This window comes from Thermobia domestica, chromosome 10, assembly GCF_964235325.1.
Source record: "Thermobia domestica chromosome 10, izTheDome1.hap1.1, whole genome shotgun sequence".
NCBI lineage: Eukaryota > Metazoa > Arthropoda > Insecta > Zygentoma > Lepismatidae > Thermobia > Thermobia domestica.
In genome coordinates this window covers 208233430-208250305 of record NC_137463.1, presented here as the reverse complement: position 1 = coordinate 208250305, position 16876 = coordinate 208233430, and the positions used below count along the sequence as shown (strand labels likewise).

The 16876-nt window shown below is 34.7% G+C and overlaps 1 long non-coding RNA gene across 1 annotated transcript; it reads left to right on the top strand.

Annotated features, from left to right (window-relative positions):
- Positions 1-3803: 3803 nt before the first annotated feature.
- LOC145662956 (uncharacterized) lies at positions 3804-16017 on the top strand. The gene is made up of 2 exons (XR_014127129.1): positions 3804-4003; positions 13150-16017. It is a non-coding gene; the product is annotated as an uncharacterized LOC145662956 (long non-coding RNA).
- The last annotated feature ends 859 nt before the right edge of the window (positions 16018-16876 follow it).

The following is a 16876-nucleotide window of genomic DNA, read 5'->3' as shown; positions in this document are numbered from 1 at the left end:
ACGTTGGAGAATCAAAATTAATGCCAACAAAAGCTGTGCTGTCATCCACAGTCGAAGACGCATCCGCGTCCATCGAAATCTAAACTATGAATACACACGCATTCCTCATGCTACGCACGCCAAATATTTGGGTGTAACTTTAGATCGTGGCCTAACGTTCGCCACACACATTAGAGACATAAAACAGAGAGCATTACGAAAAATCTCAGCGTTGTACCCCATCTTGCGCTGTAGCTCCCTTTCTCACGAGGTCCGAGTTCACATCTTCAAAATGATAATCCTGTCTACCATCTCTTATGCATGCCCTGCCTGGCAACATGCTTCCCATAGTCACGTACAAACTCTCGAAAGTGTGCAAACTCGAGCTGGTCGAATAATCACTGGACACGACAGATATACACGAAACAGCCAGATCCTGGAAGACTTAGAGCTACCCACTGTCAGAGACGTTCTACGGCATCTCCACAATAAGTTCTGGCGTACTTTACCCAGACATATAAATCCAGCTATAGCTAATATCGGCACCGAATGCGCACTGCGGAACGTCCATCGAACACCACGCATTTAAAATCTCTCCAGAACTGGTAAAGAACTCATAATCAGCTACTCTGCGACAGTTGCAGATGTAGTCACCCATACATACCAAAACAATAGTAACATCCAACAAACCACCAGCACATCTTGATATATTCTTGATAACATATTCCTCATGGAGTCAGGGGCTCCGGCCCGATACTCTATACATAACCACAAAATTACCGTGACCGTGACCGTGACCGTGGCTGTTAGTTGGTAGTGTAGCATTTTAATATATAGATACCCATATTGATTGGTTAGGACAATAAAATGAGGATATGTTAGTAAGTATTTTAATAAGAAGCTATGAAAAAATCTCGAGTAAAAGAATATAAAAAAGTATTGAAAAAGATATAGTCTTCCAAGGTCATTCGTTCGAACGGTGTCGAGAATTTTGCGCCCTACCTCAAGAACAGGGAAAATTGCGCCTGCGGTGTACCTCCACCGGGAAGTTTGAGCCCTGCGAAATAAAAGAACCTATTCGAGCTTACGCATTTGCTCGGAGGGGCTGACATTACAGCATAAACAATCTTCCCCCCACAGCCATGCTATTTGTGATTTATTTTCATTGTGACTATATAAGGGGAGAATAATCTTCAATATAAGCCAAAAGAACAGAACGGATCAACGCAATCACTGCTTCTTGCAGAGATGATTTTGGGGGAACACTGGCCTCCCCAGAGCTCTCAGAGTGTCCCCTCGGAGGAGACCAAAATATTACGTCTATAATATAATAATAAATAGAATAGTACCAGCAGTGACCCCCCTCCGGAATACTAAGTGTGCCCCCCGGAACATTTTTTCTGAAAGAACGACTGAACGCAATTGTGTGTTTGAAGTGTAATTCCAGCAAGTAAACACACTGTACATAGTTTTCTTGATAATATTACTGAACTGATTTTACATTCACTTTACATTTTCTTTTCTATATTTTGTGTCCTGAAAAGCCAAACAACTCACAAGGATTGTGAACAGAGATATCTGGGTAGAGCCAAACAGCCTTTTGTAGATTAAATTATACTCTTTGATTATATTAATAAATAATTTTATATCAGTCATTTATTCTTTTATTGTAAATTTTGTAGTATAATGAAAAATTGTATTTGTATGGATTGCCCTTTAGTGAAATAAAATTGTACTTTTTTCATTTGTTCGGAATATTATAATGGATGGAGTAACTCACTGAGACGATGAGAGGCAAGCCTAGTTCAAGTGTGAGTGGAAGTTACTTTACACAATACAAAAATAAGTTGAATTGTAGGGCGCAAACATCCCAGTGCAAATATATTGCGAGCGCATTTTTCCCTATTTTTGTGGTAGGGCGCAAATTTCCCGGGCGCAAAATTCTCTCATTCAAGGAAAATATTATGTCCGTGAAGTTTACAAGCCACTTATGTCAGACCCCAGTTTCGACTTTAAACGTCGCTAGTGCTACGTTAGTGTTCGATAGTGATGCAAATCGTTAGTACTCCACAGATAACGTGTGCTTTTTAAATAATGGATATAAGTCTTCTAACTGCATGCCAACACGCCCACTTCTAAGAATCATCTCAAAAATGAGGTTAACCGTTAGAGCAAGTAAGTGCTCATTAGTGCCATTAACATTAACGTTAATGCCTCTATCGTACGGCCCTTTGAGTAATAATAACAACACGCTTTTTGCTAGGGTCTCAATGCGTCCCTATATTCTCGCGAACATAATGCGCAATGTGGATGCCCCTGACGTGCCAAAGTTAGTTACTTTTTTTTTTTTTTTTTTTTGCAACTATTGTTTATCTGTTATTTATTGCTAGTCTGCAGAGTAGTCCTTACATTAATATGCCATTGTCCTTGATAATCATTGCGTATTTACAAGCAATTTGTTATTACTGTTAGAAGATATCAAAAAACAACAGATAAAATCTACTACTTAACGGTTCATATTTTTCTTTTACAGTACATAAACGATTAATAATAATAATAATAATAATAATAATAATAATAATAAAAATAATAATAATAATAATAATAAAAATAATAATAATAATAATAATAATAATAATAATAATAATAATAATAATAATAATAATAATAATAATAATAATAATAATAACACTATTCCAGCATAAAAGTTATCAATTTTATCACACTGGCAACAAGCGACGCATATTTTAACTTCATAAAAATTCGTTTCTCACGATTTTCTGGAAAACTACGTATGATAACATCTTCATTCTGTCAAGTTGTTTATCTCAGTGTGATATATGTCTTACCTCTGGACAATATCACAGTAAAACAAAAATTAAATATTATGAGTACATCGTACTTTCGGACTACATCCCATTAACCATGAAAAGATTGATTAGTGTATACTTTAGGATGTAAGTTTCAGCTTAACTTGCATCATGCATTCTTAGGATTACAAAAGGGAAATTTGTTCGTTTGCATTGGAACAAAATTCTTAGGATTACAAAAAGAAAAAATAATTTTCTTTCCGGAATTTTTCCAAAATCCGGAATTTTTCCGAATTCCGAAATTTTTCCAAAATCCGAAATTTTTCCGAAATCCGAAATTTTTCCGAATTCCGGAATTTTCCGATTTTACTTTCCGGATTCCGGAAAGTAAAAATTCCGGAATTGGCCATCCCTAGTAGGTACATTTGATTCAAAAGGTTTTGTATGCATTGAGTTCCATCAACAATGAATTTAATAGAATTCCTATGAAAGAATATCGTATGTTAAAAGACGGCGACATATGAGATTCTTTAATAAGAAATCTATTATGTGCATATTCTCCAACCACTGTGGCATTTTCTGGTGTTCACTTTTGTAATAGTAAGGAAAAATATTACTTAACAATATCTCAAACACACACCCCTCCACCTAATTCTATTGAACACAAGTTTCATTTCGTAAATTTTTGCGTCAACGTAACATGAAAATAAATAGTTTGCGATAATAGGTGTAAAACCTTTACAATTGTTTGTTCCAGCTCTTGCGTTGTATTACGGTTCGCAAAATTTAGCATAGTTGTACGGAATGACGCCCCATTTCATCTTGGAATCCACACCCGTTCTCCCTTTTGACGTCACTAAAACTGATGTAGGAGTAGCTATTGGCTAGAAATGCAAAAACTTCGACCTAGTTTTCACAATAATATCGTACCTGGGTGTGGATGCAGTCGCTGGATCCACACCCAAAGAGAAGAAAGAGACAAGAAACTATCAAGATGTGGATAGTATTTCGTATATGACGTCATTATAACTTAAGCCAATGAAATTTGTTGTATGATAGAGATAAGTTTCGGCATGGTTTCAGCGGAAAATTTATAATTGAACGCCATTGTTTATTGTTTGTATTGGGTGTGAATTTAATTTTCAGTTCTTTTTTCGAAAAATTATTTGTCGAGTGAAGCATGTTGCAAACCACGGTGTATAGTTTATGTTCAGGTGTAGTCCTAATTTTGGTAGTTATAATTTTTTTCTAAACATTTTTTGAAATTATTTATGTAACTGGATCTACCAAGAAATGTGACTAGGGCTTTTCGAAACGGCCTATGTTTAGCAGAAGGGGTCCAGCTTTTTTCTCTAAAAAATGATACAATTTTGGTAGTTTCTGTTCACATTCGGTTAGTTTAGGGTAGGGTTGGTTAGTTTAAGTTAGGTTAGGCTAGTTTAGCTTACGTTAGGTTACTTTAGGTTATGTTATATTAGTGTAGGGATCCCGCATAATTTTCCAAAAAATGATAGAATTTCGCTTATTTCTACTAATATTACGTTAGTTTAGGTTAGTTCAGGTTAGCTTACGTTAGTTTATGTTAGGTTAGGTTAGATTTGGTTACGTTATGTTACGTCTAAATACTTGCATCATTCATTTCTCCTGTAAATTTTGTGTTTTTTACGAGCTTCTGGACCCCTTGTACTAAACATACTCCTTCGAAACTTACTATTGTGTAGTGTGTAAAAGTTAATATGCATGTTTTAGGAAAGTAGTTATTTGTTAACATGAATTGCCTGTTATTCTTTTAAGAATATAATCGTTTAAGAATTAAACATTCGGTATATTTTTGGAACTGGGGATCTTTCCTGTATTATTTTATGGTTTGGGTAGGTTAGTTTAGCTCAGGTTAGAATAGGATATTAGGGGCATTACTCGAGCAGACGGTCTACCAAATTTTCACACGTTTATTGCGGCCACGAACCAACTAAAAAGCACGAATGCTATCTAACCGAATCTAACCTCAAACCCCGAGCAGAGCGAGGATGTTTGTCCGTAGGGAGCAGGCGCGTCAGCGACGGGTAGGGTTCATACTCTTAAACGAGGATAGTGGAGAAATACATAAAATATCCGCAATAATTTTTACGTGGTGATTTTATCAGAATTCCTACTTTCTTCCTATATATTCTGTGTTTTTGATGGTTTAGGCTAGGTTAGGTTATGTTATGTTAGTAATTACACTTACGTAACATGAACTCATTTCTCCTGTAAACATGCTGATTTTACCCGATTTTGGCCCCCTAGTTCCAAAATTATCCCAAACATTCGTGTCTAGGACACGCGCACAGGTTTATAGAGAGCATTAAAAAGAATTGTTGAAAATCTAAAGAAAAATATTTAAACAATTCTCTACTCTTACAAAACATTGTGCATGGTAACATGATATGCAATCGGCATTGCTTGAGCAGACTGTTCTGTCAATTTACATTTTAAGGTTAGCTTAGATTAGGACGAAAAATGTTTCGGCATTTGTGCTGTATCGCGAGACCATATAACATTCGAAAAAAGAGCAGGCCTATGTTTAGCACAAGGGATCCAGCACTTTTTCTAAAAAATGTTACAATTTTGGTAATTTCATTTCATTTGCAGTAGGTTAGGTTAGTTTATGTTACGTTAGTGTAGGGGTCCAGCATAATTTTCCAAAAAATGAGAGAATTTTGCTGATTTCCACTAATATTAAGTTAGTTCAGGTTACCTTACATTAGTTTAGGTTAGATTTGGTTACGTTATGTTACGTGTAAGTACTTGTATCATCTGTTTCTCCTGTGTTTTGTACGTGCTTCTGGACTCCTTCTGCTAAACATACTCCAAAATAAATACCAAAATGTACTACATTTGGTTCCGTTGTTTAGATTATATTACATTACGTTACATTAGCCTAGGTTAGGTTCAATTACCTTCTAAAATAGATGCGTGGAAAAGTTTACGATTTGTAATAGAAAATTACTATTTGCAAATAAATACGGGGCCTTTGTTTAGCGATGGAAGGGTCTACTTTTTTCGGCCCGGTACGGCCTTTTCACCTACTTTTTTGCGATACTCTACTCAGATTCGGTCGTTTTATGGTTCCATACGATAAATTAGGTTAAGTTGCCAATATTTAATTCACATAGTATTGCCGAGCGAGCGTTAGTGAGTCAAGGCGTGTTAGAGCCCCACAGGCACGTTGTTTTCTGTCTCCGTTACGAAGAGTTCACTTTCTTTTCCCACATAAGTCACTATAAAGTTCAAGTTCGGTAAACTAGAAGTAAATTAGTTAGAATTTTCATAACACTTTACTCAAACATCGATTGCGAGTTTTTGCCCCCATCTCTAAACTGTTGCCGAATACGGCGTTCGGATGTATGACAAAAAATAAGGTGCAAAACACAAACCATCCTGTGCTAGATAACCACTAAAGAGCACGAATGCTATCTAACCGAGCAGTCAATCCAGGGTGAAGCTGGTGGTCCCGCACGGGGGTGCGTCCGAATAGAGTAGGCGCATTAACGATGGTGGTTATGCGCGTGAGCGAGGGTAGTGAAAATAGATGGTTTTTCCAATAATATTTGTTATGGTTTATACAATATGAGTTTTTAATTATTGGAACTGATTAAGAATAGTCCGTCGTGAAAATTACGGTAGTTGTATGGATAAAATGAATGAGTACATATGACAAAGGATTGTATAGGATATTAAATTCCACTATCGGAGGAAGTTTTCAGAATGTAGGAAACCAGTATTTCATGTTTACAAGTGTGGAACAATTACAACTGGGATTAAAATGATTGCGTGCATATCAAAGACGACTGTGTAACAAACTAATACCATCTGCGAAGTATTTCTGTAACGTTGTAGGAAACTTAGAGCTCCCTCGTGACTAAGCGGTTAGCGTATGCGCCTTTGGTGTGGGAGACCCGAGTTCGATTTCCGCGCGAGCTCGTGTGATTCGGATTACACGTTAAATTGCAGGTCCACGTCTCATATAGCCTCGCTGCTCAAAGGGACGCTAAACTAAAATCGATTCGAATCGATGTAGGAAACTTGTAGTTTTTCTTTACAACAATAGATTTACTAGTGTGAAAGCAGTACAGGTACTCTAGCTTATGAGATTCTAGGCGATATCAAGTGTTTTTTTGCGCTGTCTTTGATTATGTGCATTTCCAGTCGTTGGCGCGCCTGCTTCCTGCAGATGCACTTTTTCGTTACCCCGCAGGCCACCTAGCACAAGTTAGCGTGTACTGTTTCCGTGATCGCTTTTGTCGCATACTTTCGAACGCGTGTTTATGCCCATAAGGGAAAATTATCGTAAGGTGAATCTTCACCCATGAATGCAAATCCTACCTAAGAAACAGTTTTTAAGATACTATAGTGAAATAATTGAATATAGTAAGTTATTAGGTACTAGGATAGCGCATAGTCATTTCTAGGACATATTAGTTTGTACGCATATTGTGTTTGGTGTTTATACACGGAAATGAACGTTTTAATTTTACGTCGCATGTTTATGCCCTTTGGACTAAAGGAGACGTATAATTAGAAAACAGTGTATGGAATGGCAATATGGGAGTAACCGAAATAACCCGGAGGAAACCCACGGACACGGTGCTGTCCACCACATTGAAACAGATTTAGCGTACCAGAGCTATACCGCCAATCCACCATGGCTTCCTCTCTATGTACTAAGTATTAAATATTACCTATGAGTTTTACAAATTCTGCTATTCTTAAACTTAGTTCCCGCCGATATAGTTATCATATATAGTATTTTACCATATGTTTCTTGCAGCTACATTTACTGTTCCTTGCAAAAGTGTGAAAGGACGCTAGATTTGGTGTGCCCTCTCATTCTAAATAGTTAACACTTTTGTATGTTTAGCATAATACCATGTTTTCCACTTCTTGCAAACCAAGTTCATGAACAATATGGTCTATTGTAAGTGCGAATCACGACGGAGGTTTGAAATCAGTGCACTAGGTGGGTACGCAGACCATCATGCAGGATAAATCCTTACAATATAGGCCATTTCTACCAACTTTTTCAGCTCGAGGAGAGTGGAACTACTGGACCATACCACCAGTTTTGGCTATTTTGCTTTTATTTAAAACTGTTCTGTGTATTGATACTCTTCATTGATTTGTTTTAAAGTGTACCGCCCACGATAATAATCTGAGGCTAAGGAAGACGCTAATCATGATCACAAACGAAATGGTGCTATGATGAAAGTAGGAGAAACCCGACAAAACCTACCCACACGGTGTTCGACTACCACTAAGCCCACTTGACGCGAGCTGGGTTCAAACCAAGCATCCACGCACGAGAAGTGAGCACTCTGATATACATTGATTAACTTGCTCTGGTTCGTTTGCATGTGCAAGGATATATAATCACTTACGAAATAGTAACGACAGTCCATAATCACAACTCTTTTTACGAATTCAGTAATGTTTCAGATGTAGTTCAACTATGAACGGTCTTATCTTGTATCCCGAATGTTTCGAGACTTTCTATGTTTGAGTTGTTTACTATATATCGTAAAGCATCGATCATCAATTATTTCATTCTACTTTACTTCCTAAGTATTTGCATATATTCTACTTTGTACGCTCGGTCGTTCCAAAGGAACTCCTATTATGTACGTGTTACTAAACAATTCATCCGTATGTCACGGAATAGGTAGCTCCCTACACGAAGCTAAATTGAGTCAATACCTATAGGTGAATTGTAGGAAATCTGTATAAATCCTTGCACGGAAACTTAAGTTTTGCTATAATTTAGCTCCATCTCCAGCCTAATTTATGAGTGGAGAATCTATCCTGAAAATTCCATCCACCAACGAATGACAAAATGCTTTGCTCTTGTTTCATTATTCTTGTGTTCTTATAATAGATATATTTCTATATATATATAAATGACCTTCATACATGTAGATTCAGTTCCGTGGGGAATGATTGATTATTTGGTTAAATTAAAATCTAGCACATGGAGACCTCAAGACTTTACATGATGTAAGAGAAGAATTTTATATCCGTAAGTAGATTGGACATATTTTTCGATAATGTAAAATTTTAATTTCACTATGTGAGTTTATGCGGGTCAGATGTTCGTAATGCACGATCATACACATTCATCTCGTATATTTGGAAAACTTAATCATACTAGGTTAGTTTAATTCTTTTTTAATAATTTTCTGCTTTAAATTTTGAAGTATAAAAGTGGGTAGTTGCTCTTCCCGCTGGTGTAGCGGCTAGCGCGCGCCTTTGCTTACACTGGGGTTAATCTTTAAAATCGCGTACCATTGACTTCTGTTTGTGTTGCTTCTCATCTGGAAAGAGGTGTAATCTCATTAACTAACTGAAGCGGAGGGGGGAAGGGGTGCACGGTGGCTCAGTGTTAGAGCGTTTAACTCTGGTACGTAGGGTCCCTGTATTAATTCCTGTCCCAAGTAAGTTTGTGGTAGACATGTCCGTGGGTTTTCTCGGGTACTCCAGTTTCCTCGCAAAATCCCATTTCACCAATTTTTTCATTCATTATTCAATTGCGTTAATCGTCCGTCTCCTTTAGCTTCAAGAGCATAATCGTGGAAAGTTAAACTGAAAGATTTTCGTGAACTGAACTCAATAACCAGCTGATTCAGACCACAGCAGGTGATCCCAATAGACAATTGGATTTTTATCATTATTTCAATTTTTACTGAAAACGTTACTTGCTGGTACCTTGGAAAAGTGAAGAAAATAACCCGTCGACATTTTTAACGCAACTTAGAGTAATGTCACTCGTATATCTATAATTTGACTTCTTTCTCATTCTGAGCAAATTTACCGTTTAAATTCAATAAATGTACCAAAAACTATGGATTCAGTCAATTATAGATCCCCCTTGAGTATTGATAAAACACTCGTGCAGGGTTCCTACTGGTCAAGAAAGTCAGGGAAATTATATAAAATATATTTTTCTCATTTTTCTAACATTACTTTTACATCAGTTTTAACTTAGCCAACAATTAATGATCACGGTATGGAACATTGCTCACATTTTTATGGGTGCTAAATGAAGTGTACGTATGAGCAATTGAATACTATTTGTCTTTATAGAATATATAAATATTCACCGTTATTTATTTCTTATTTATATATCAACTTCATCCGACACCTGTCATGAAAGTCAGGTAATTTGCTGCCGAAGATCAGGTAAATAGTTTTCTCCAGATCAGTAGGAACCCTGTAATAGGTTGTAAAGATTAATTCGTGTATTATTTGGTGCATTCTGGAGTATATGAGACGAAATGCAAATACAAGAATGCGTACATAATAATTTCAAAAAGGAATATTCTAACCAGAGTGACCATAAGATGAAGTTCATATGAATACTTGTAAAACAAATTTTAAGTTATGCTCAATCCATATAATAAGTCTGGTAATAGCTGTTATGAGTGAAAAATACTTTTTCTTTCCTGGTTCAGTTTTGAGCCTTTGCTTGACCTCTTGGCATCTGTAAAAAATTGTGTACCAAAGTTCTGTTTTTTTTCACTGAGTTGAATAATAATATAACCTCCACTACTTCTAGAAATAAATAAATATGTATCAGATATATCATAAAGACTAGCAGTTCGTACAAGAGGTATATCATATGAATTAAAAGATATATTCAGGAAGTAGTAAAGATTTTGAAACTTATAGGGAGGATCGTTCGAAAAAAAAAGTTGTAGTTAAACTATATTCCTACATCCACATATACATATGAGAATTAAAAGAACTATCAGTACTATCTCCTAATTGTCAATTTGAAGTGATAGCAAATAGTCAGCTTCATTTGACCAAATTTCAAGCAACGCCTAATAATGATTTATAATTTAACTATAAAATCTTACCTTGTGCAACTACTTCCATTCGTGTTTAAGTCGTTATCCTCACAATATTTCGCTCTTTTCTGGAATCATTCCTGAAGCTCAGACGTAATGTTAGCAGGATTCTACTTTTTGATAACATTGTTATATCACTTCAAAAGCTGTAAATAGAAAAATCTGCACAAAGTGTTATACAGTACACTTCTGTAAATTATATTCACCACTCCTGAGCTTCATGCCGACTTTTTCCTTCACAGGTTTTGAAGTGATGTAGTAATGTACTCAGAAAGTATATTCAGGTTAGCATCACCCCTGCATTTTGAGGATGGTTCCAGAGAGGATCGAAATGTTGTGAGAATAATGAATTAAATATGAATAAAAGTTATGGATATGAAGTTATGGAATATGAATAAAAGTAAGATGTTGAGTTTTAAACCATGTACCCAAGAGCACAGTTTAGTAACTATAGCTACTTTAAGTATTAAAATTTCAAAAGATTTCAGTGCCATGCCTAATTTTGGGAAGTAGGTAAATAATACGTCTTACTCATTGTCGAAAACAGTGAAAAAATTCAAACTCGAGACTACATTTTTCATAAATGTAGATAATTTACGTGTGATTTGTAATATTACAAATATGTAGTGCTGATAACTATAAATCATACTTTATTTTCTTCCTGGTGTAGTAACAGCACGCGTGTTTTTGGCAAGCGAGGTATCGAGTCGTGGGAGAGCATCGAACGCACTGCAATGGTTCCAGATGGGTCATTCCATATCAAATCATCCACAGAAACAGGCATTCTGCACCCGACCATCTCAGAATTGAATGAAAACAGAATTGATTGTTTTAGTACTATTTTTAATGCATTATTAACAAGCAATGTGGTATTTAGGCCTATTTTACGTTAATTAACTAGGCCTATATTCATTTCATTATAAAAAAATAAGAAATTTTCAGTTTTTATTTTTTTTCTGTGTGTTCCTTTAGAGATCCCATCAATTTTTTTCATTGAGATTATTGTACATGTTGTCAGCTATCTTTTAAAAAAAAATCATAAAAAATGGAAGTGGGGCTCATGAGTTATGGGAACTTAAAGATTAAAAAACGTTAGCCTTTTTCAACTCTCCTTTGTTTGTGCATTAGCACTCATAATAAATTCCATTGAAGGAATTACAACTCAATCTTCTTTTTTTTTTTTTTTTTTTTTTTTTACCTGAAAGTAAATTACATGAGTTCAAAATAAAAAGAAAAAATCATGGCTCTATCTTTATTGCAAAGGAAGTTATACCCATTTTCCTCTATGACCTTGAAGCAAAAAACGCGATTCGCGACTGCTTTTTTGCAGTTTAAGCTTAAATTTCAAAAGCTAATAACTTTTGAACCAGTGGACGGATTTCAAAACCGTTGGGCTCGTTGGAATCAGGATCCACCAATCTATCGGTCTACTAATTTTCATTCAATTCTGAGATGGTCGGGTGCAGGGGTGTGGATGAGGTGATGTGGAATGACCCAGATGCTACTTTAAATTGTAGGTCTCGTCTATATAATCTAGCTGCTGATAAAAGGCATAAATACAAATTAAGTAACCAATCAATTTAGATTGTTTGTATTCTTCCGGAGATAGAAACAACACACAATAGTACTGTTAGAAAAAAAGTACAAAATTAAGTGCTTATAGTTATAAAATTACTTTGAATTTTAATGTGGTCTTCCCCTTCATGGTGATGTATGGGAATGCGTTTTCTTTTCTTTCTTTCTGTTCTTAACTAATGTTTTCTAAAATATCTAGCTTCGTTGCAACCTAAATGAGTTTTATATTTTAGTTTAAATGTCTCTTTGTTATGTGAGTTAACTGGGCTATTTATAGCTAAGCTAAAAATTGATGTAACAAAGAAGCGAAACATATATATTACAATACGATCCACACTACTACTTAGATTTGTGTTCAAAACTTTACTATACTGATTTTTAATGTGTATCCTGACGCTATATCCTAGAAGTGTTATTGTGTTCCAGATGGAACATATTTCTGTGTAATGCGTGTGAAGCGTACGGATTTCGAATGCAGTAACTTCTGTTTTTCTACATCATAGCTCTCTGTGTTTTAATGCAATTTGTTTCTTTTTGTTCCCTGATGTAGGTCAACGCTGACAATTGCGCCTTTGTCGGGGACAGAACCTGGGTATTCAAATTATGTGGGTACCTGAAGGATTAATATAGCATATCGGGTTTAGACAAGTACTTATCTAGTTTCCCCCTTCATGTAATGGAGATTATATTTTATTTTCCAGTGATTTCTGTCTCTGCGCTCTGACCTTCATCTAGAAAAGATCCGTTAGGTTGAAACTTCTACAAAGTTTGAAACTCATATTAAACTTCTATAAAGTAACAATTTAAAAAAGAATCTGTACATGGTATTCTTTTATTTCAGAGTAGATAATGTTTGCATTTGTTACTAAATAAAACTTTTTTTTTTTTTTTTTTTTTTACAGGTGCAAGAAGAGAAACTTATTTACAAAGGAGCTAGCAAATCATCTTGTGCATGAATAACTGCTTCAAAGAATCTTAATACATGGTACTTTGTGAATACTAATTTTGAGTACTCAGTGATTTTAGTGATGAAGGCTCTTCGGCTTCAAGAGCAGGCGATGTTCCCTCTTCCATTTAAAATTCATCTTTTTATGTGGATCATATCGAAATTATCGGAGAATGAAAGCGTCTAGGATCCATAAAATGTATCTTGATTAATAAAATGTGTTCCCTGACGTCATCTCAAAAATATATATTTTGTGTTTTATCTGATCGTTGTTGACTAACCTGTTTGTCAAAACACAAATTATTTTCTATATAGTAGTTCTATTGATCATTGAGTGTTAACTATTTGTTTGTTTACCTCTCCGTGAGTACGTTACTAATTTTTTCTTTCCACATTTTAACTTTTTCATATATCACTATTTTCTGAATAGATTGTGGATTGTTTTAACTGTTTGCAAACTAAGTTTTGTGGGCGAATCTTAGGGCAAAAATCGTCACGTTCTTAACGCGTTGTAAGGAGCAGAAAATGGAGAACGTTTCAGCTGTTATTGGAAGAAGTGCTTTTGTACAAGTAAATGGGAAATTTAAAAAAAAAAAAAAAAAACTATATAATAAACTAAATTTTTAAACAAGGCATAAAGATTATAAGTTTAAATTAATTAAGATATATGATGGACGGAGACCCGTTAAACTATTTTTTTAATGATAAGTATGTCGGTGTCAGGATTAGAAATTCTACGTCGGGAAGTTTCCACCTGATCCTAGTATTTACACTAACTGGTATCGAGTTTCTCAATATCTCGCAATAACTAGGCTATTTGGTCAAATAGAAACCAAAAGACTTCTTTTGACTATAAACTTCAACCTGGCAGAAGATATTGCAGTACCAGCTCTTCCTTGTGTAAGAGCTTCCTTAGAAAAAGTAATAAAAATTATTGCTCACTTGATGTCATCTATCGTTTATTGCATTTTGTTTATGTGTCGGCAAATAACTAAACAAGTAGCTTCCATTGTATGTGATTTTTAAAATTAAAAAAAAAAATTAATAGAGTATATTCTGAGTTTAGAACTAAGAAATCAGTCAGACTGAGAGTATACGTCTTGAAATGACGTAAGTAGTTCTCTATGATGCAAAATATATCAAACTTCATGTGGTTGGCTAAATGGAAAACCATGAGTTTGGTAAATGTACTAGTTAAAAGTGTATTATTCTTAAAAAATAAAGTGCTTTTCCTGGCTAGTGTTTGTGAACTCATTTTATTTCTTCCTTTATTTATTTTTGTCCATATATTACGTTTTTATCTGATTCTTTTAAGAAATTGTGTTTGGAAAGAGTTTCAGACGTCACAGTACTCTTGAGAAACCGATGAATCATGCTTACCGAGAAGATATCTCTCTCAAAATTCCGTGTGTGTGTATGTATGTTAGAATAACTGGAATTGTTAGAAATGTATGTATGATTTGCACACGCTTCACAGAGAAAATGGAGCCAGTTGGATATCATTTTGTGGTCCTTGCGATCAGATTCTAGCATCCATTTTGATATCTTGCTGCGGTCTATTAATATCGTCGAACTTTTCCAAGCTGATTTGGAAGTTTGTTACACAATTCATCTATTTTTCTTGTTAATTCATTGACTTATATGTAAATGAATATTACAATCAATGAATATGTATTTACATCTTTTGCATTGTAACACTGTATGTTGCATGTATAGAGTCTACAAAGGTCTGATGTATTGGAAAGAAATATATAATAGTGTTATCTTTAACGAAATGGCAAACAGGTGTCTATAAATTTTCTCAGAGACTCAATGATCAGCCAAAAAGAAAGATAAGATATGATATGAAAGTTATCTAAGAGTATTACCAAAATTATTTTTCCCATTTTGATACTGAAATGGCTATTTTGTTCGAGGTAAAGAAGGTAAAATTATAGTTGTCTAATATTTCTTAGCCTGGATGCACATCAGTAAAAAGTGTAGTGAAAATACAAAATCACCTAACTTGTCTTATATACATTCAGCTGAAATTATGAAATGTAAATGTAATTGAAATACAGTAAATTGTACATTAAAGTAAATTATTTGTATTGTTAGGTGAATAACAAGTAAATCTAATAGACTATGATAGAAGAACAATAGAAATAAATGTGGAGGTTTTAATAAATGCTTGAAGGAACATGGATTTAAAAGTAAATGCAGAGAAAACTAAATAAGTGAAAATTCGCCGGGATCGTAATACTACTAATGATGGATACGTCAATATATCAAATAATACTGTAGACAAAGTGATACTTTCAAATATCTAGGATTGATATTAACAGACCGATCGACCAGACCATATCTACGAAGAAATTAAAATGTCGACTGTAAGCAGAGTATTCGTATTTTATTCAGTTCAAAATCTTTTGTCGATGATTTTTAAGCTTAAAATATATAAAATGATATTCACACCTGTTGTCCTATATAGTTGTAAAACATGGTCGCTAACTCTGGAAGAACGCAAACTGAAAGTACTTGAGTACAAAATACTGAGGCAAATATTCGGACGCAAGGGGAACGGAAATGCGGAAACTTCAGAACGAGGAACTTCGTAATCTACCCCCTTTGCCAAACGTTGCTAGTCAAGTTTAGAAGGCTCACGTGATGTAGCAAGAATGAAATTAGGAACTATCTCAAAACTTTAACAGCAGTTTTTTGTACTATAAAGAGAAAAGAGTGTACTGATCATGTATTGGATTTTTTTTTTCATCCACGTACTTTTGTTAAGTGCATTTATATAATGTAATTTCTACTTATGTCAAAATAAAATTTAAAAAAGAAAGTTCAAAATGCTCCAAGAGCATTGCCAGATATAACTTAAAAAGAATAGAGAGATGAAGCGGAAAAGATAATTATGATTGTTCCTACATGTAAAGTAAATCTTTTATCCGCGCTTTCTTCTTTCTCTCGCAAAAATTCGCAAAACATAATCTCTCTATGACTTACGGTTCCCGAGAAATCAAATTAAATATTATAGTGTCCTTATATTTTACCCTCTTCTTTCTCCGTTCTTCCTTTTGCAAAATGTCCTCCCACTCTTCATTAATACTATAACCACTATTCCAGTTGATAGCTTTATCGGCTACCTCTTTTATCCTCTTAGCTTCTTTCCACTTCCTAACCAGTTGTCTCCATTCATACTCCACTACCGTTGCTCCTTCCCAGTTCACTTCATGGCCGGTTTCACTGACGTGCTTATTGAAGGTAAAATATAAGGACACTATAATGTTTAATTTGCTTTATGTATTCTTTTATATATATCTTTATTTAGTTAGTTAGTTATTTACTTATTTTTAGGGTTTCATTATTTACTTATGATTTTATGCATAATGTTAATGCTTTTAAAAGGTCACAAGCTTTATAATTTATATTTTGTTTAGCTCTTTATTTCAAGCAGGTGTTTCCAAGGTCTTGTTTTCACGAATTTTATTGTTAGAAAGCTGTTTCCGGCTATTATCAGTTCATAGTTGTTTGTTATGTTGGGACTCATCAAATTTTACAGGGCACTTACGCTCGCCCCCCCAGGGGGAGGTAGTGCTATAAAAAGAAAAGTGAACTTTTAATTAGTAGTGATTCCTTACTAGTGGAAAGTACAATGATCTCCTTCCTTTATTGTATATAATTTTATTTCTGATTTCAGT